We start from the raw sequence: 22,858 nt of genomic DNA on the forward strand, positions 1-22,858 counted from the left end.
AGGGCATGGAGCTCCCTACCTCTTCACATACGCACTACAAACTCACATGCACACTGCAAACAAGCATTTACACACTGGGCCCCGAGGGCATGGAACTCCCCACCTCTTCACATGCGCACTGCATCCTCCATCAGCACTTCCAGACAGAGCCACAAAACATACATGTTTCACCACACAACACTGCCCTCCTCCACTTCTTCCCCTTGTCTATCCTAATCCTCCTATCCTTTCCTCAAAACATTTTGTAATTTCTTTTTTTTTTGCAATTCCCACTTTTCAATATTTGAACCATGTATTGCGCTCGGAGACTCTCTGGTTCGGTCGAGGGCTAAACAAAGATTCCAAGAAATAAAAATGAAAATATGAGGCAATGTTAATACTTTTGTCCTTAAATAAGGCACAGAATTGGATATTTCACATGAGCTTGATTTGGACGTTCTGATGCAAAATGGCTGATGCCCACCTCAGTTCCCATCACTGGCCATTAACAAAGACAAGTAAAGTGTTTAAATGCCCCAGTATGTGTCCTGTGGACTTTGCTGCCTGAGCGAAGTGCACTGCCTCTCTCACAGACATCCTTTCATCCCTGCTGACGGATGACAGCCACTGTATGTTATTGCAGCCCTGACAATTCCAGATGTTTCGTGTTCTCACTGGAAGACCAAGAGAAGAGCATGAATACCCAGATGTTCCAGGACAGATCCGGACATTAGGCAGGTATGCCTAGGCCACCAACAACAATTGGGAGGGGATGAATGCCAGAAATCAGTGTTTCTCAGCTTTGCAAAATCTCCCTGAATAGCGAGCCAGAAAAACTCTCATGTTTTGGTTTCCACGTGTCTGTTATGGCTACCAAAACCCTAGGCTTGTGCTTGTGTGCAGTACTTAAGGACACAAAGCCTGTCTATGGTTTAGCCGTAGTTAGTCTTTTGAGCCTTCCACAGTGTCATGGTGAATCAAGGTATTTAGAAGCCATGCCCAAGAAAACACAGCATTCAAAGCCCCTCCACTTTCTCCTTTAAGCCGTGAACAGCCAGGTTCTAGAAATGGGAAAGTTGGAAGGAAACATGGACACATTTAACTGAGGGTGGTATTTCGACCAGAGCTTCCTTGGGGGCAGACACCCCAGTTCGTCCTTCCTGAAGGTTCCTGAGTCCTGTTAGCTTCTTCAAAGTTGAAGGTCGCTCATTTTATTGGCACAGTCGATCAGGCATGCATTTTTGAGCATACATTGATCGATCGTAAAAATAATTCCGATGCATCTTACCTTAGTTTTTCTCACATTTACACATGCAAAACTGAGGGGTCTGGTACTGCAATCTTGTGCTAGACATAGCTGTTAATCCATCCACTGCGTACAAGTGCCCTTGTGGAACTAATTCAGATCAACCGCCCCTCAAGCTGACATCACTAGATGCTTAAGCCTCTTTTCACATGGACAATGCACGTCTCAGTTCAACGTCCACTGTGTGCAATCTATTGACGTGTCTCCATGGAAATGCCAAGATGCTATTTCCTCGACAAGCATAAAAAAAACTTTCTGATCAAACAACATTGGAGTTTCTTGTTCCTTTGTGTCAGTCTATTTCATTTCGAGCCTCCCTGACTTATTTGTGCTCTGTTCAGCTACGTACCAAGTACCATGTAGTGAGAACAGCTAGTTACACTACCTAAAATGAATTAACTCAGTAATCACTTTTTTAAAAAACTTTTTTTATATTAGTTACAACTGTCTTTACCAAACTAAATTACATTTCAAAGTTTGTGCCTTTTATTATTGTCTTTGCAGTATGGTTTTTTAACATGGCTGTTTCTTGTCTTATTTTTCTTTCACATTGCATTTTAAGGTAAAACTTCATTTTGTTATTGTATACAAACACATTTTTTTTAATTTTTCTCTCTTCTGATTTTATACCTCTTTAATATTCAGGAACTATGGCAACGATTCAGCCCTACCTGTACGAGTCTGAATATTCGGAGGAGGAAATGGTTGAAAGAGAAAGCAGCAAAATGATGTGGAATCAGATGAAAGTCGTGAGGATCAATCACTGGAGCCTGAACTCAGTCCGATGGAAGACGTTTCCACCTGGTGCTCCTGCCATCGTTGTGAGGTAATGCCAACCAAGGTGGAGAACTGCTGTTGCAGAGAAAACTCTGGCTGCTTGGCCTACACAGCCACAGACACACCACCACTATGCGTTACTGAGCTGCATGACTTCAGGGCCGCCCGCCTTACCGGATCTGTGTTGGAAATGATGATGCTCCATATCCACAAACTTCGAGCCACAATTTGCCCTCGTAATCCAAGTAATTAAATGTTTCCTCTCTATACATTGTTTGTTTGACATACAAGACCGCTAGCATTGTATGTTGTTCTCTTACATCATTATAACTTTGATGGATCACTGATCTGGTATTTGAAAACATTTCTCCTTCTAATATCAAGCCAAAGTATTCAACATTATATTTAATGAACAAACAATTACGTTTCTTGCACTTTAAAGTTAAAAACAATATTTCCCTATGTTCCAAACTGGTTTTGCTGGAACGGGCCTTCACATTTCTGATTCATCCCTACATGAAAACAAAAGTAATGTCAGTAGTGTGCTCGGAAGAGTATTCCTTTTAAGCATAACAATAACTTATCTTTTAGAAGACAGTGCAGACAAAATACACACAATTAATGGATTCATTCGAGTAAACTAATTCTGTATCTCTTACGCAGGTGGTACAGGCTTGAGGCCCATTGAGCGTTTACCTGGTGGATTCCTGGAACACTGGGATTCCACGGTCGACAGATAATACCTGCCTGTGTGGTTCGAGCCATTCCTGAGTACAACAGTACAGTTTGTAGTTTGTCAATGCCATCAACCTTACCAAACTACATTAAAAAACAATGTAATGATGTAATATGAAAGGTTATTAGAGCTAAAGTTAAACACGTTCAAATAGATAATATTTATACATGTATGCTATACCAAGATAATAATGAAAGTTCAGTGTCCTTTAACAAGTTTCCTGACATATTGCGCTCTCCTCATCCAGTCCCATCCCCCTCCAGGCAGTTTACACCTGTGACCGTGCGCTCCCAAGGGGACTGGGCTACTGGGAACTAACAAGGTGCTGAATACCATGTGCACCTCACAGGCACTTTTGCATGGGGACCATTGGCCACGTGACCACCCCAGACCCGGAGTCTCCAGATTGCACTTTAAAGACCCCATCCCCGCAATCTACATATGTATGTGTCCTTTGACTATGCTCCGGGCCTATTACGCTCCTCTCACCCACACGCATCCCACGTACGGTTTCCATGGCAGTTCCCACCTGTGGCCATGCGCTCGCAAGCAGGCAGCGCTGCCGGGAATGAGGACGTCAAACAGTCACATAGAGGCTGAGTGGATATGAGCAAACACGTCAGACATTCACACACTCACCCACTTTTCAAACCTTTATAAATACCTTGAAAGTTAGCAAGAAAACATCTCTGCCGTCTACAACGGATATCGTCACTTATCCACGTTCACCTCGTTTGCTGAATCAGCTCATCTATTTTTCCAAATAACGGTTAGTCAACTATTGGTTTCTCGAATTATGTTGTTTTCAGCTCAGTACTTTTCTATTGCTTTTTACTCAATATACATCATATTCTCATTTTAATTTATCTCAAAGACTTCACCATTTTCAACCTTTCAATGTATTTTTATCTCTGGAATTAGCACATCACATGACAGTGAATTGTTTGCAAATGTAATGTTTTGTAATCCATGTTTGAAATGCATGTTTTCATTAGGTGGCTTGTAGAGAAGGAGTCAAGTACCCCCATCTCAACAAACTCGCTCACAGTGCCTATATGTTGGGAGCCAGAGTGTGAGACACGTGCAGTACCAGTGGAAATACCAATACCTAGGAGAATCTGGGAAGCACGGTTCCCATTGAGAAAACCACACGTGCATACGAGACAGCACAATGGTCATTTCAATGAAATTCCAGAAGAAACAGGACAAATGAATGGCAAAAATGAATGGTGACGTCATACAGAGCTGAGCTGACGTGCATGGAAAAGAGGCAGAGACTAGAGAATATAGGCAATTCTTTAAGGCATCAAGAAAGTATCGAAGATAAGTGTCATTTTGGGATCAAGATGAAGAAGCTTATGCAACAGGATAGATGAAAATCTCAAGCTGTTTTACACGTGTACTTATGCGAAGAAACGCAAGCAGAGAAAGTATTCCTGAGGCTAGCTTTATAGTGAATAGATTGCGGCATGCGCCAATATATACATATATCTATATAAGGTAAAATAGAATGGATGTTTCCACCACGTACAACAGCAGAGCTGAGCAAAAGAAGTAAGGCCATTTTTCCAGTATGTCGCAGTAAGAAAAACAAGTCAAATTCCAGGCGAATCTCAGAAAGGCGAGGCTGGGTGAGCGAAGAAGCCAAGGCCGTATCAGGCTGGGGTGAGCTGACATTGGCTACAAATCGGTTGAAATAATGGAGCTCCTGTTCAGAAGGTATGGACAAAAACAAGAAGACCTCAGAGGTCTAATAGAAAATAGTATTTTTAATACACTAGAAGTTCGATTTCATGGTCTTCAGTCACGTGGGGGGAAGAAGTTGGACAAGCATGATGATCAAACCTACGCAGGAGGGCAGAGCGTGCCTTCACTCCCCTGAATTTCCCAGAGCAAAGAACACTCCCAAGGACAAGTTCAAAGTCCTAATTGACAGCAGACCTCTGAGGTGATGATGGATGGATATGCTAATTGGTGGGAAACTATGGTACGAGCTCACCAGCACCTGGACGCCCAGCCTGCGTGCTGCTATACGTAGGTGGGAAGGTACTGACGGAGGTTAGAAGCCTACCAATGATAGGGGACTGCACAATCAAGGGTCCTATAGTTATTTAGCCAAAAGAACGTTGTGTATGTAGTGACGTTCATAGTGACCTGTTTATGGGAAGGGCTTAGTTGCCCCACCTGATGGTAAGAAGCCTATCACATTATTCCACTGCCTAAACGAGTATGGGTTATACACTTAGATTATCTTGTTAGATCCTATCAGACTTGCCACTAGGTTTTTGTAGTTTGCCACGTACAATGACGTTAGTAGTCTGCAGGTCAAAGTCACCTATGACAATTTTTTGCTATGTAAGATTGCTTTTCTCTGTGATGCATTGAGAGATTTTGTGCTGAGACGTCCGTTGATGTCTGTTGTACTCCCTGTTTTAAATAATTGATAATAAAACAGTTATCCTTTTGCTAACTACCTGAGTCATTCCTATTATTGATGTTTGAATAAATTCTGTGTCGACCATCCATATGAAGGGTATTGCTATCTCATCTTAAAAGGCTGGGAACTCCCGTTCCTGCTCAATGGTTGTTGAGTGTACCAGTAAAGCGTTTCTTCTTGTGCTAGACCAATGATTTTTGACTAATTTGATCGCTGTGACAGTTAGACCAGGTTACAGCGCATTCTTCAAAGTCTAAAGAGAGGTTTACTGTCAAAGCTATATGATGTTTGATTAACTCACTGTGATACTTTATTAATTGTAATCTTTACATTGTTTTAGCAGATCTTTGGGGCAATCAAACAATGCCTTCATGTATCATTTATAGTTGCCCTAATATCAGCCATGTCAAAACTCCTGGTGCAGTGATGCATGTTTTCCCAAACAATATAATATTAATCCGAATCTGGTTGCTGAACTGTGGATTTCCAGTTTCAAGATTGAAATCAGAGTCAAGGATATGTTGGAGGACGTGAGAGGCAATTGATTCTGCATCTGCAGCCTGCACTTCTCTGAGGATATGTATGAACCATCAAAGTACACTACAGAACATCGCCCCAGACTCCTTAGCAACATTAATTCCTAATGCAGCTTCAACCGGGTTTCTTCACATGCTGTGTGTAGTGGTGCTGAAATATTTTTTATTTTCATATGTATTCAAATGAGCTGCATACATATGTTGTCTAAATCATCACACAATCTATTGGGATAGTGTGTCAAAAAGGTAACATGATGAAAGGTTTGTGTTTTTTGGAGAATATGTGTACATATTTTATTACACAATTTCCATTGCTATACAATGTACAGTAGTTTTTAAATGTTTTACTTTAAACTACTTTGTGTATCCCTAGTTTAGGGATAAACAAATAGTTCAGTGCAAAGGGAGACTTTCTAAAAACTTTAATAGCATCCCCTGAAAGTTGGCTATTTTGGTAAATGTGTTGATTAGCATGTCTGACTTTACATAGACCACACAGATGAAAGTACAGACTGTTACCACAGAGGCAACAACAGACACGTCAAATATCAAAACGGTGAGGCCAAGCGACATACACATAAACTTATTTTATAGTTTATGAAATGGTCTACATTTTAATACTAATGTACGTTTTCTATTGAACACTATTATGATTATATATATTGAAAAAAGGACCAAGATTCAACTTCAACAACTATTCCAGAATCAACATCAACCTCACTCCCATTTCAAGTAATTGGTGTATACTATTCCTTCCGATGCAACTACACAATACATGTATATTGGCAAGTTCAACTTAAACACATATTGATCATTGTTATTTATAATATTAGCTATTTAAATAAACTGGCATTTAGGATGGTATCACAATATCGACTATTTTTGCATTAAATGTTTTTGCTATATTTCTCTTACATCACTGTTATTACAACAATTATTTCGATACAAGGGGATGCAGAAACTTCAACAATGTACTATTATTCTATTGCAACTGATCAGCAAGATGCAGTATGAGACATGAGAATGTATTGAATCATATTAATAATTGTTGATTCATATTTTGTTCCAAATTAATAAGAAACACTATAATTTATTTAGAATGTATAATAATTTTGACCTATTGCAAAGCATCAAATCAACAATTTTGTGTCAATCGCCCACATGTATGCAACAATGACAGAAGTCAATCACAAAAACCTAGATTGTAAAAGAATGACATGGAATCTTTCACTCTCTGAATGTTTATGTATCAGTTAATAAACTTTTGCTGCCTACCTTAAGCTCAATAGGTAAATAAAAAAACATTATATCCCGACATACTTTAAGCGGCAACAATTAATTCCCTTTGTTTTGCAGGATGATCTCACACCAATTCCTGTGACATTCCGGAAGCTCGCCAGGTATCATTTCAAATATCTTTTTTAAAAATGTTACGTTTACACTGAAAAAATGCAACAATATAATGGATCTGTTTTCAATCTTTAACTGATGTTGTAAAGTCGACAATCTTACAAACAAAATTCTCAACTTGTAGTTTTTGAGATGAAAGATTTTAACATTAAATTGTTAAACTATTAAAATATTTTTGTTGAATTTATGTACAAGGAGTGTACTACTGAAGCGGTTGAGACTGAAGAGACACATGGATCCGAGGTATACAAATGATTTTGTAAAAGATCAGTTATCATCCATTTTTCTTTTAATGTAATTATTATTATGTGATAACGGTTTTCATACAGAAATTAAGTTATATTTGTACATACGTATCTTGAAAAGGAAGAGTAAAATGCTTATTTCATACATTTTCAAAATGTTCTTTTTCAGCTGGGTATTGAAGTTGACAAATCAAGATTGACTGTGTCAAGGCACAACAGGAAAACAAGGGTAAATAACAAACAAGCTTTTGTTTATTTAAAGCAGTTGTTTAGAAGTTATTTAATTGATATTACATTCTGCGGTTCTAATTAATATATTCTGTATGTTTGCAAAAAATTAAGCATGTTTTTTCAATCGATTAGCGGCCTTGTAAGAAGAGGAGCAGAAAGGCTCAGATCACACCACAAACTAATCATGTCACTTGGGAGCAACTACATAGGATCTGCATGCTCATCAAAAGGTTAAGAGTCGGGATACAGATGTCCAGTGGCTGGAATTTGAACTGAATGTCATCAGTTACCCATGGAAAGTAACCATGGATCGTTGTTACAGCACACAACATCACCCAGAAGAGACAGACAACACAGAAGATGTTTCAAAATTACTTGCAGTCCCACTCACACAATCCACACCCTCTAAAAAATGTCAATCAAAGAAAGAGACAATGTTTCCTGTTTCCCCTATACATGCTGAACATCTGGAAGTTTCACAGACTGAAATAACTGAAGCATCTTCAGAATTGATCAATGAATGTGTTAATAATCTAGACTTCACTCTTCCTAGTGTGGAGGACTTGTCCACCACCATCGAATCACAAACCACTGTATTGCAGGGTGATTGGCTATTAAGAGAGCCAAAATACCTTTCATTCAACTGCTACCTGCTAGAGATTATGAAAATGATCAAATGCAATCATATATTTTGGAGGAGGCTTTGTGGGGAGCCATTGATGAAGTTTATTCATGTAGTCAAAGGCACTTTTTTATGGTCTGCTCAATCTATTCTTTGAAAGGTGCCTGAGGGAAATGTACTTTGTTTATCTGCTTTGTTGTTTAGTGGATCAATATTCAGTAACATTTCAAGTTTTTGTATATTTGTGGGAATTGAGTTCCTTGCTAAAACCGCATACTACAAATATTAGAGCAATTTCTTGGTCCCGACTATTATACAGGCCTAAAATCTCAAACTGATATTAGTGGACAATGCTCTCAATGGCAAAAGGCTCAGGGCTGCTGGTGATGGACAGTGCAACAGTCCAGGGTTTTCTGCTAAATACTGCACTTACCACTTCCAAGACATTGAAAGCAAAGAAATAGTGAGTTCAGTCATTGTACAAGTGTCTGAATGTACATCTGTGGTTGCCATGGATAATTACGGTTTCATGAAATCCATTGAAATTCTGCAATCCAGGGAAATGCAGATAGACCTGATAGCCACGTTGGAATAGCAAAGGCCTAAAAGAGCAGCTCCCACACATGCAACATCAATATGATATATGGCACATTGCAAAATCAATATCTAAAAAAATAAAATAACAAAAAAAGTACAGAAAACATTTAAGATGATGGTCACAGTCTATCAGCAACCATATTTGGTGGAGCTCAAAAACCTGTAAAGGAACTGGAAATATTCTTCTTGAAAAGTGGTGTTCAATGCTGCTGTCAGGGGCCAGTTCTTCCTCATCCTCAGGGTCAAATTGGACCCAGTCCTGGTGCCTCTGGTGCCAGGCTCATGTAAAAGTGTGCCTTGCAAACTCTGTGTCAACGGCAGGTGAAGCTGGGCCGGGCGTGGCCGTAGAACAGCATTGGAATGCATGTGTCAGAGTCCCTGGGAAGGGCAAGGTGGAGTCAGTAGGCGGGGCTAAAGGGAGGGGCCTGAGCCAGCCTATATAAGGCCAACCCATCCACGTGCCTTCGCTTCGCGTTATTCTGCTGTCAGCAGCGTAACGCTCTCTCCACTGTGCTTACCTGTGCACCACTGGATTCCTGCAGCTCCATTCCTGAAGACATCTCTGAGGACGCTCCTTACCTGCTGTCAGCCGCTACATAGCTATGTGCACCTCTTACCTGATCTGGCTACTCCATTGCTGAGGGCGATCCTTACCTGCCGACAGCCGCTACATCGCTGTGCGCGCCTCTTTCCTGAATCCAGCTACTCCATCGCTGAGGGCGCTCCTTACCTGCTACCAGCTGCTACATCGCTGTGCATGCATCGTACCTGCATTCCAACACTGCCGGAGTTTTCATCTTACCTGCATTCCATCACTGCCAGAGCCGGAGGCTTCATATTACCTAATCCGGGCGCCCAGTTGCCCGGAGCTCCTCTTCTCTCCATTTTCTCCGCAGTATGTTCATCCTGCAACCGCAAATCTTCATCGAGCATCCAGGTGCCATTCTTCGCCATCGGCCTGCACCTTCGAGGGAAGAAAGAACACAACAGGTTAGAACTCATACGAATAACGAACGCTTGGCCGCGCCATACAAGAGACTAGAGTTTCCTTAGAAAGACCAACTCACCTGTCCCTGTTGAAACTCCATCAGTCTCTAGTGACTTCCCGGACCCTCCTCGGCTCTGATTAGTTCTTCGTATCTATGGGGATGGAATGAGACATTGCAAGAATTATTATAGACAAAATACAGACAGTCAAATCAAACAATAGTCATAACTAAAAGACTTACCTTCTAAGTGGATTGATCGCAGCTGGTCTGGATCAACACTTCCACGGACCAGTGAAGCAACTCGGTCCGTTTTACGCGCCCCTGCTAGGATAAGCAGGACGGATATCTCAACATTACAAAACAACAGGTGAGCTTGTTTGGGAAGGTGCTTGCACACTGTATTTTGGCACAAAAGGGTTGGGGAAGTCACAATATCCCCGCTCCATTTTCATTGCCTCTCGTCTTCACTAAGGGGCAACACCAGTATCTAGAGCAGCAGGCCCAGCAGCAACCTGTAGGGGGAGACGATTCCGGCACAAATGCTAGATTGGGAATTATTAACGTACAGAGGGGCTGAACATCTTGTTACAAAATTGTATAAAAGACACGACCATTCTGATGTACAGTCCCACTCACTGCACACACCGAACAGGACTGGTATTCGCTGTGTTGTACTGAGAGCCTGATAGCTATCTGTTGCTTTGTTCTTTGAAAACTGTTCAGTTGTAGAATAAAGATCTGTGTATCTTTTGAACCCGCGTTTGGTGTATTTCCTTTTGGGGTACTCAGCCTTGACATCTTCTTTTTGCTTTCACATTGCCAGTCCCTAAACATTTCAAAATTGTCAGCCCCTCAGTGTCATTTCCTTCTCGGGGTATGTTCTTCATAAAAGCCTCGCTCATGTTTTCACTGGCTATAGGGTTGCCTCCACTATAATAGTGAGCATTGATATACTGCAAACCACAGGCACTTGTTCCCTTGATCTCTAATGGTAACGCTGTTTGAAAACCATGCCCCAATTCTAATCTCAGTCTGTCTGGATAGAGGCACCTTCCTGGTAGCTTCTAATCTGCCTCCACTATCCATGCTACGGTATGTGTAGCTTTCTCCTTCCTTACAATTGGTCTACTCTATCTATGCTTGAACACTTTTGCATTCTCTGAGGCAGCTAAATAGAGTTCTCTGCCTATTCTGGGTTACATGTACCGATTAAATACAGTCCTGCATTAATACTACAGGCTGCATACCTTCCCAGATGCTATTGATAAAAAGTATCCTGTTTCTATACTAGAACGGAAGTAACCTCTTGTAGATTGCTAATGTTGGCCTTCAAATGCTACTTGTTCATCAATGTGATTAGAGCAAGAATGAAGAGGGTAAGGGGACTTAAAGGGAGTAAACATGCTTATTTTGAATGCTGCAAGGCAGGGTTTTGCTCACGGTGGGGGAGGGGGGTGCCACCAGATATACTTGATCACTTAAATCCTTTGGTTTGATTGAGGGGGCCCCAAAGATGTCCCTGCCCAGAGCCCCAAAAAAGCTTAAGATGGCCCTGGCTCTATAATATGTTCCTTAAGTACAGGTCTAAAAGGTTGCATTTCATCATACACAGTATGGAGGCCAGAACAAGACGGACTGTACTTGTACACAATGAGAACGCTGCTAGGGAGCAAGCCAAAACTGCAGGAACCTTCGGGATGCTTTATTACAACATGGCCTTTACAAAAATAATATAGAATACACTATTGGTACTTCCCACATTTGTATTGATATTGCGGGATCCGTATCCTATGGCAGAGACAATAATGTCAAAAAACAAAAATGATACAGGCTACCCCTCCCTTTTCCACGTATTCAAATACTTTTGAGCTATGTTATGTGCCATGGTTGAAAAATCTACTGTCCACAACTAGAAACATGAGTCAGACGTCCGTTTTTGTTTATTTGGTCATTCTCACTAAGAGACATTCATCTGAATTAGATATATCATCAAATAACACCTGGTTTTAGTGTGATTACATTGGTATAAGGATTTGAATTACTCTCTGAAAATACATGAAGGGTGGCATGTGTTTTTCGATAGTTCTAGGTTGAATGGGTACCAGAACAAGTCTCTCTCTTTCTTAATATTGTTGAGGTATAAGATACTGTCACCTTTATATACTAACGTCACAGTGTGACACAGCTTTAAAAAATGTATTGGGGCGTCCATAATAGTTGATAAAGGGACGTCAACTCTGATATTTTGTTGTGTAATATGTATTGTTTTTTATACAAAGAATTTGATTAAATATTTAACTGTTTTTTAATAGATTTCTGGTTGTGTGCAGTGGATTTTTCAACCATGGCATTTAACATAGCTCAAAAGTATTTGAATATGTGGAAAAGGGTGGGGTAGCCTGTATCCTTTTTGTTTGTTTTTTGTTGACAAAAAGAAGCAAACAGTGGGTGGCAAAGCCAATATTCCAGCATATGGATTTTGAATTTGGTAAAGATCTGACATTGAATGTGTTGGCCATGCGCAAGTATGGAATGGTTCCTGATTTTGTTCCCTGAGCCCAGTCCGTGCCACAGAACATAGAAAAAGTGGTTTGCCCTCCAAAACCTGAACTTGTTGAAAGGTTGACTTCAAGATTCAAATGATGTATTACGGTCTTTACAATTTTATCCAAAGCAAGTTTCATTCGTTTGTCTGATATTTGGAAACTGTATTGATCACACACAAAATGTAATAGTATAACACTTGAAATGTAATTGTTAAAGAATGTATTTTTATTTAATTATTGTTTATGCTCTAATCTTAGTAGATATGCATTAATAGGTCTGTTGTACTTGTCCTTTTCTTTATTTGTTCCCCTCAATAGCATTTATGTATAATACAAAAATAAATGACAATGTGATTAATTTAAGTATGTGCCATTATTGAAAAATCATGGAAAAGTCTTTTATGATTAAAAAATCAGAAAAACGTATGTTTTTCAATTTGTAAATAATGTGTAGAAGGTCATATTAAAGTGTTCATTATGAACAATAGAAGATCAATAGAAAGTAATTTATTGTAGTCATCGTTTATATAGCTTAACCACTTAACTGCTAAGGAAAATCATCATTATGGGACTTTCCCAGCACCTAGGATGAGCAATATCGTCCTTAGCACTTAAGATGTTAAGCAACAAAAATAACAACTTCTTCTGTTTGTTTCAAAAGAGGTAGGCCTATAGATCACCCACAAATCATGTTTTATGATTCTTTTTCTCGTGTGTTCATTCTTTAATTATGTTGTACATTATCTTCAGTGGTACTGGTCTCATTTTCATACAAATTCCCCAAAAAACTGCCCAGAGAAATAATAGTCTACAAAGGGTAATTTGCAGAAACTTTGATAAAATGAAATCTGGCGACTTGCAGCAACATCGCAACGAGTTGATGAGTTCTTCATCCAATCAGGATTCATCCCTTTCTTTGGCATCTACCTACGTTGAATGTGTCCATAAGACGCTACACCAGGCAGCACCCCAGAAAGAGAAGAAAGTTAGAGAAAAGGAAAACCACCAAATATGGTTCACTCCTTTGAAGCAACAGAAGAGGAAAGCCGAGCGGACATGGATAAAAACGCAATCACTAGATAGCAAAAATAACTGGAAAATGATTGAGAACATTTACTGGGTGGAAATTGTTCATGCTATAAGGAGTTTTTTTGACTCCCAAATCTCAAATTCCACACATAATACAAAAAAATTGTTTGAGATTTTCAGGACACTGGAGAAACCTAAAGCCAAGGAAGTTTACCCCAGCAACTTAGATTGTGAGGCTGTACAGAAAGCTTTTGCCGATAAAGGTTACCAAGCACACTGCAGTATGCTAATGGGGAAAAAGCGAACACAGAACCAAACTCTCAGACTCTTATTCCTGAACCCTAAGTCCAACATAAGCCATTATGTTCATTTGAGACTATCACAGTGGACTCACTTGTTAATACCTTGAAGGAGATGCACCCCACCACCTGTCAAAATGACGTCCTCACTTCTAAAATGGTCCTTGAACACCCAGATATATTTGCACCCTTCTTGACTTGCTTCATCAACACCTCGGTTTCTGATAACGAGGCGCCTGAACTTTTGAAAAACGCAACTTTCACCCCACCTTTAAAGAAACCTGCCATTCACTCTAATCTTAGACCCATTTCAAATGTCCACTTTTTGTTGAAAGTGGCTGATAAAATACCTGCTATTCAATTCCAGAAACACCTGGAGAACTCAGACATCTTGCACCCACAAAAAACAGGCTTTAGGACATCACATGGGATGGAAACTGCGATGCTGGACCCACAAACTGGAATGCTGAATATTATGGATGAGAGCAAACTGTGGCTGCTGATGCTTTTGTATCTTTCGGCAGCCTTTGATCTTGTAGATGACATGAAACTAATACGAAGACAAGGGGAAATTGGCAGAGTTGAATGGATTACAGCTTTTCTTAGTAACAGGATGTCTAAGATTGTTTGGGGAAATGCCTCTTCTAAACTAAAGACCATTGCATGTGGAGTTGCACATGTGGAGGCATGTTTATCTCATGCTCTTTTTAATATCTTCTGTTGCCCGCTGTGTGATCTCTTGTACTCTATTGGACTCCACTTTACTAACTATTCTGATGGTACACATCTCGTCTTTGAGCTGAGTGGAGACTACGCAAAGGATGCTCATTTTGTTGCATTCACATATGAAAAGATATGTATCTTGATGGCAGAATATGGTCTGTGTCTTAAGACTGAACTCTGTGTCTTTGGATCAGCGCAAGCATAACAAAATTCCAAACTATTCAAAACAGTGCAGCTAGAATAGTGAAGAGAAAATCAAGACGAGAACATATTACGGCAGACAGAGTGGCCCTCCACTGCTTCTCCGTGGATGACAGGATCCAGTTTAAAACTATGACTGTAGTTCATAGATGTCTCTTTGGGAAAGCAACTGCTTACCTGAAGGAAAGGATCTGTCATTATGTACCCAAGCGCTCGCCTAGATCAGAGAACTTGGGACAGATCATGTGCCCACCTTGCAAGCTGTCAAATGGCCTCAGTAAGGTGTTTCCGGTGGTGGCAGCACAAAAGTGGAACAACCTACCATTAAGGCTTAGACTGGAGTAGAACTACATCGTCTTCAGGAAAAACTTGACTTTGTTATTCAAGTAAAGTGACCCAGTCTCCTTTCCAGGTAGCACCCGGCTAATCTTTCACGTGTCTCGTCTTAATTTGAGTGTTCGTATCTTGTCTCTATGTCTGTGCCCGATGCCTGCAGGCTTTCAGTCCATTACAAACCAATAAATAACTCAATAAAATAACAAAGAGAAAAACTATGAACCTCATATGCAAGCTTCTGTATAGACCAGCATACTTTAAAAACAAAGGTTAAAACACTTGGTTTTATAAATGAGGCATCGCTTAACGCAGATGCCCAAGTTACTAGCGTAATGAAAAATATTTGTATTTTCTGAGACTTCTGCACCTTGTGAAGCCTTTTATCTCTGATCCCAATTGCGTCACCCTGGCCAGAGCCTTGATCAGGCCAACGCTTGACTATTGTAATGCGCTGCTATGTGGAGCGTGCAAATCCTGTGCCCAAGAGTTACAGATTTTGCAAAATGACGCTGTCAGAGTGATAAGAAATATCCCTAAACGCGAACACGTCTCACTCCATAGGAGAGAACTGTACTAGCTCCCTGTAGATGCCACAATAGAGTTCAAAGTCAACACCTTGACACACAAATGACTGCTTGTAAATGATCCGAGATACCTGAAAGAGCACCTTATTGTTCAGAGATCTAATAGGGCTACTAGATCTAAGGATTGCATGCGACGGGCAAAGAACGGTCATACCCCGTGAAGGCAGTCCTAGCATGGAGCTCGTTGCCAGTAAGCCTGCTCCGTGGGGAACACCTTACTGCCTTTAAAAAGCCCTAAAGACATAGTATTGTGCCAAGTCAATAGAGGTTAGCCTAACCCTCATCATTCGCTTTCCCTTTCCCCTCTCTCTTGATGTGTTTCTCCGCACCCTGATGCCTGCGAGCTACTGCGCATAACAAATAAATGCATAAAATACGTAAATTCTGGGCCAACATATTGTATCAAAAACATACATAGCTGTGGTGTCAAAACGTAAAACACAAACTACCTGTGTTGGAATAACATACTCAATAGTTACACAGTAAACCATATGCAAGAGCACGAACAATGTCAGGAATTATAATGAACAAAGTGCTCAACAAGTCTACCACAAAGGCGCGGGAAAGACATAAAATAATACACAGAAAGTAATGTGCTAAGAGATCTCGATGTAAAATACTGCCTTTCTGGTCTGGGTGGGCATTTTCCCAAATGTGTGCCTGCGCCCCTAGGGGGAGATAGATATTGGAGCTTATTCATTTTCAAAGGTCAAGTGACCGATTCATGATCAAGTATTCATGAACCGTCATGGGACCCATTCTTGTTCCAGTGATATGACATGTTACCCAGAATGCAATGGGCATAAAAGAGCATGAAAACAAAATGTGCATAAATATGTGATCAGTTCCACCGAATATAATGCGTGGCATGGCCAAAGAATGAACATATGTGAAAAATAATAAGAAAGGATGTGTGGACCATCTAGAGGCCCACCTCTTTTGGAACAAACAGAAAAAGCTGTTATTTTTGTTGCTTTGACTACTGAAATAATTGGACATTAAGGGCCCGATTGATGGAAAAATCTGCACTGAAAATAGGGTACTTGTGCGTGAAATCGCGCGCAAGTCCCTGTTTGTCGATTCACGGAACGCAACGCACTGGGCTTACCTGGGACATGTGAGGAATCCACGACATCACTGCGACCCGACGAATGCCTTGCGCGAGGCGCCTAGAGAAGGGCCGGTCGGACCTGCGCAGCCACCTAAAAAGGGGGCGAAACACGTGGAATGAGGAAGAACAAGCGAGAAATGTGGGTGTGATGAGGGACGTAACACCGTCGAAACAATCGCACCGTCCATATGCATGCAAAGCAAACGTATTTATGGAATTGAACAGGGAACGCCGGCACATGAAAAAGCATGCGCAAATCCAGAAACACCTACACCACGCAGGTGGAAAGGTCAACATGGACACTAACAAATACATCAAAAGCATGCACGATCACCAAACACATGGATACAGCCACAATGAATGCACCATTTGTTGAAGCAATCATCCAGGGACATCCCAGCAGGAGGAGTATGGCCAGGCCCGGATCTTCCATCCAAGGACCACCCTTTTGGGGGTGCCTGATGACCAGGTCTATGGCAGGTATAAGTGCCCCCCTCCCATATCATTCTAGACCTGGTCACGGAGTGGGAAGATGGCCTCACATCACCCACCATGTGCTCCCAAGCACTAAGCCCCTTGCAAAAGGTTCTGACTGCTATGCATTCTTTGGCCAATGGGTCATTGCAGCGGACCACCGCCATAGTAGGTGGCATCTCCCAGGCCACGCAGTCTCGCTGCTTACACCAGGTGTTTGCAATCATAACTGCACATCCTTCTGTGCCGGCATATGTATATGTCCAGAACACCGGCAGAAAGGAAAGCAGTGGTCCAGGATTTTTATGGGGTACTGGACTTCCCATAAGTGCTAGGTGCCATGGATTGCACCCATGTTTCTCTATGTCCACCTTGAGTAACAGAGCACATTTACCGCAACCAGAAGCATTGGCACGCCATCAATGTTCAGGTTGTGTGTGATGCCAAGGGCATGATTAGTGAAGTGTATGCCAACTATCCTGGTAGCACACATGATAGTTACATCTCCAGGATGCCCGCGCTACACTGGGCTCCACATGGCTCATTGGTGAGTGGGAATGGCCATGGACATGCTTGCATGTTGCACACAGACCAATAGACACTGTAAACAAATGACAATGACAACCATTCTCACATTTAGAGGGGACAGTGCCTACCCTCCGTACACATACATCATGAGGCCCATATGCAACCCCAACACACCTGCTGAGGTAAAGTACAACACTGCCCATATTGGGACTCGGGGCATAGTGGAGTGCACATTCGGAGTGCTCAAGTCACGTTTCTGCTCCCTTGACCACTCTGGTGGTGTGTTGCTATTTGCACCACCAGTAGTCTGCAGGATTATTGTGGCAGCATGTGTCCTGCACCATGTTGCAATACAGCGTTGTGTCCCGATGGACATGGTGGTGGTACACCATCCACACCCACAGGCACACCACATGCGTATGGCTGGGCAAAGGGCACGTGGAGAGGCTGCACGTACCCAGCTTGTGCAATCGTATTTTACCTAAAATCCCTCCCCTGTGGAATGCACATGATCCTGCCAAATCCCAGGTCCCATTCAATCATGACAAAGGGCCAATCCACTGTGCCCGCAAAACCACCCTGAGAAATTGCCCTTGGAAGTGCTCAATTGTGTGCATCCCTTAGAACTAAAAGATCTTTCATCCTGTATTTCCAAAGGAAACACATTGAAGAGGGAGTACGCCACTACATCCATGCCAACCAAGCAATTAAATCACCTCTGTTTCCCGAAAACCTTTTCATATGTAATCTTAAAGTTTATTTATAGGGCACACTATCACCACCTTAGTGGTCCACTGGTGCTCTGGCGGATCTAACTACCACACCTGTCAAATGTGTGAGCAGTGATAAATCCTGAAACATCATGTCTGAGCTGAAAGCCATATATGGCCTCAACAATTTATATGGACACAAAATACAAAAAGCACAATGGCATGATGCACAAAGCATGTCCCTACTGTGGGGTGTACAAAAGCAATGCAGTATCGGCCCACATGTTCCTCAACCTGGTAACATGACCACAATAAACCCCGTCCCCAAAACAACAATTAACAAGAGGTTATAGACAATTGTGACAAAGAGGGCGAGCCACCAGAATTACCACATCCGGACATGCACAAATTAAAGTAGCCATTCCATAACGATCAAGATAAATGAGCATCTTACCTGTCCCCTTGGCATGCAGTCGACAGACAAATTTCATCCCATGAAATAGCCATCATTCCCTGACGGAAGGAGCTGCAGCTAATATGAACAAAATGAAACATAGTGCAGCTAACACATCCATGCACCAACAAATTCAAGACCCACGGGCACCCCTCAGTGACATACAACACATGCAAACAACAACTCACAAGACTCATAATATCACATGGCAATAGGCATACACACATATGATATGATATGGCATTTATAACACGCCTATCCACAAGTGTTACAAGGCTCTATGAGGCAAGGGAGGGGGACCAGAGGAAGGACAGAGACAATGATCTTACTAGACCAAGTCCGCATACATCACATGCCACACCAGTGTTGTCTTGGCATAGGGGCTGTACACAATAGGAACATGCCATAAGTCTTGGAAAAAGGAAACCATCCCAGATGATGTATGGCTGTAAGAGGATCACGTAGGCAAGATCTGTGAAGTGGAGAGAGTAAGTCAATGGAGTTGTAGATAGGAACAAGGTACAGTGACCCACAAGAGGGAGAGGGACATGGACCCATGGAGTGTGGCCTGAGTGTGGGACAGTAACAGGGAGCCGGCCTCACAATGATTAGCCTCAGGAGTCATTGCCACTGGGGCAGCGGGAATGTGCACAGTCCATATGCACACTCACTCAGGGTGTGCTACAAGGCGCGTTGGTTGTCATCTTGGATGTTCTATGTAGCATGGAAGCACCTACGTACATATGTGAAAAGAGACTCTATACCCTGTAGGGCATGAAGTGTAACTCGTATTTCGGACATGTGCACATGTCTAGCAGAGCAGAGTCACTGACATCAAGGATGCAGCAAACTGTGCACATTGTGCAATCATGTTGCAGATGTTGTGGGGGTATGCTAGTGGGGGATGAGTAATGTCACACTGACATGTTCAACTGATGTACAATACATGGATTGTATCCACTCTTGTTTACACTGGACAGGAGTCAGTACACCACATGACATGGTTCCCACAGGGCAGTCATTTCAATGCAGCTGGATGTGCACCACAATCATACATCTTAGTGATGCTTTACTTCATGTACTCATGCACAATTTTGCGCACTCACCGGATGTGTCCTCCTAATTTTCCAGGCCTTGCACCTGCTCCAGTAGATGGAATTGGCTCATAGCCTCTTCATGCTTGGTCAGCTCTTCCTCCTCCTCTGGTGACCCCCCTCCAGTTGCCAGAGCAGAGGTGTGGTTGGCAACCAGCTTGGACTTGATGCGATGGATGAGGTCATTCCAACGCTTTACTACCTGTGCAGCGGGGCGCTTCTCAAACCCAAAGGCATTGATCTCATCCGTGACATGCTGCCAATGCCGAGCAGGTGTATGGCTGCTCCACGGTTGTTGGCACATGTCATGTTGGTGAATGGTAACGTAGTCCATGAGGATCTTGAGTTCTTCATCATGGAAGTTCTTCTTCCTCGACGTGCCAGTGTACTGTGCTGTGTCATGGGGGTGAGCCTGTTCCCTCTGTGCAAGCTTTGCCTTCTTGCCACGAGTTGTTGGTGCTGCCCCTGTGTGGCTGGGACCACTCTGGGGTCTAGATTGCGGACCACAAGTGGCCTGGGGCATGGCATTACCCTCTGGGGCTGGGGCAGCTGCCTCTGCAGCACATCCCTTACCCTTTCGGGCTGGGGCAGCTGCCTCTGCAGCACATCCCTTAACCTTTCGGGCTGAGGCAGCTGCCTCTGCAGCACATCCCTTACCCTTTCGGGCTGGGCAGCTGCCTCTGCAGCACATCCCTTACCCTTTCGGGCTGGGGCAGCGCTTCTGCAGCACGTCCCTTACCCTTTCGGGCTGGGGCATCTGCTTCCGTAGCATGGACCTTATCCTTTTGGGCTGGGCAGCTTCTTCTGCAGCACGTCCCTTACCCTTTTGGGAGGAGGCAGTTGCTTTTGCAGCACGTACCGGAAACTTATGGGCTGTGACATCTGATTCCGCAGCTTGTCCCGGACCACGGCCACGCCTGCACCCTTTCCGTCTTGGGGCCTTTTCATTCAAGTTCCTGGTGTAACGGAAATATGGAAGGCTCAAATTGTCCTGGGCAATTTGAGTGAGGGGGCAGTCTACGTGATGGAAGACGTATTTCTGTGGTCCAGCCAGCCTCAAATGTACCCCAGGTGTCAGAAATATGGTATGCATAACGCACAGACACCCCCAAAAAAAATAGATGCATACGCAATACCAGGATAGCTTCAGAAAAAAGCAGAACGCGATACGGAGTGGCACCCAGCAACACTAAAGAGGTGCACGCGTACCCCAGAAAGCTACCAGAAAGTTAACAATAGAGGTATGCGATACATAGGGGCACCGAGAGTTGAAAAACATGCGTAGGCACCTCACCATTAGCCCTGCAAACATCAAAAGTAGATGCACGTATGCATGGAGGCAAATCCCCCACCAAAATAAGAAATTCGTACAGTACCCGAAGTGAACAGATTGCGTGGCACCCCAAAATACGTAGTACTCTACCCGTTCATCTACTCCACTTCGCACGCACATCCAGAGTTGCTTCTACACTTACTAATGTATCCCATATATGACGTGCTGAATGCCTATGCACAGCACGTGTCACGCAAGTTATGCGCTGAGGGCCTTTTTCACATGTCCACTCTAATTTTTTACAAGCAAAGTCCTTTCACTCTGTTCACGACTGCCATCATTGCGAGACACAGAAGACCCAGGCTCTTACATCTGTGCCATTTTACCTGCCTCCACCTGCCCTGTGCTGCCTCTATCTTTGCCATCTGCTGCTGCCTGTACAGTGTGTGTGCCTGCTGCCCACTTACACTGCGTTTGGAGTGCCTTTTGTCCAGCTATTGTATGCGCTCCTGCCTCCGGCCCTGTGAACAACTCAGCTGCTTTGTTGGACTCCCACCGTGCCATTCCACCACCACCGCTCCATAGCCCAGCTCCAGCACCACTGCCTCAGGGGTTGCCATGTCTGCACCATCATCATCAGACCAGAACAGCAACCCCACAGCAGCGAGGCAGGGGGCTGTGAACTTCAGCGCCAGGGAAGTTGACATCCTGGTGGTGAAGGTCCTGGAGCATTATGATGCCCTCTTTAAACCTGTGATGCAACGTGGCAAGAAAGAACATCAGCAGATCTGGGACGGGATAACGGATGCCATCAACGCAGAGGGGGTGGTAGTCCGCTCCTTCAAGACCATGCACAAGAACTGGGAGGATCTTAAATCCAGGACCCACGGCAAGGCCCTGCGATTCATCCAGGTCGGTGCTACCGTGGAGGGGCACCGTGCACGCAGGAGCTGGATTTCGGGGAACATCATGCAGGTCCTGGAGAGGTTTTACCCGGTGCTGCACACCCAGGTCTGCGAATTACGCAAACGTCTAGAGTCGACTGGTGATTAGCCATCTGGTGCACTGCTCTACGGTGCATGTGTGTTATGCATGTACCAGCATGTTGGCAGTTACCCACTTAGGCTTGCAGCAAGTATGCTTCTGAGACAAGTGTCTGCATGCATTCCCCAGTCATTGCTCTCCATGTGTGCATTGAGAGATCTTTGAATTTTAACTGTGCTCTTACTTGCATTGTGTGTTGTAGTGCTGGCTTGCAGACCATGCAATGTTACTTGTGTCTGCAATGTTCCAGGATGGCAAGTGTGCCACTTGAGGTAGTGTTGCCTTTGTCATGTACATGCATGATGCTCATCTCTATGTGCACAAAATGGAAATGGGTGACTGTGCATCACTCACGCCTGGATGCAACACATGCATTGGATGTCTGGCTTAGTTACGTTGAGGCATTGCTGTTCACAGGACTCAGATGTGGCTGGTCATGGCACTGCTTGGGCCATCTGAGTTAATGTGTGTGCATGACATGTGTATGTGCTTGTTGCTATGGCATGCACACATGTGCATGTGCAATTGATGCATGAGTATATGGCATATGCAATAGATTGGTTGTGACATGGGCATGTAGTTTGATG

Source organism: Ambystoma mexicanum, chromosome 7p, assembly GCF_040938575.1.
Source record: "Ambystoma mexicanum isolate Mex_15411 chromosome 7p, UKY_AmexF1_1, whole genome shotgun sequence".
In the NCBI taxonomy this organism is placed as follows: Eukaryota; Metazoa; Chordata; class Amphibia; order Caudata; family Ambystomatidae; genus Ambystoma; species Ambystoma mexicanum.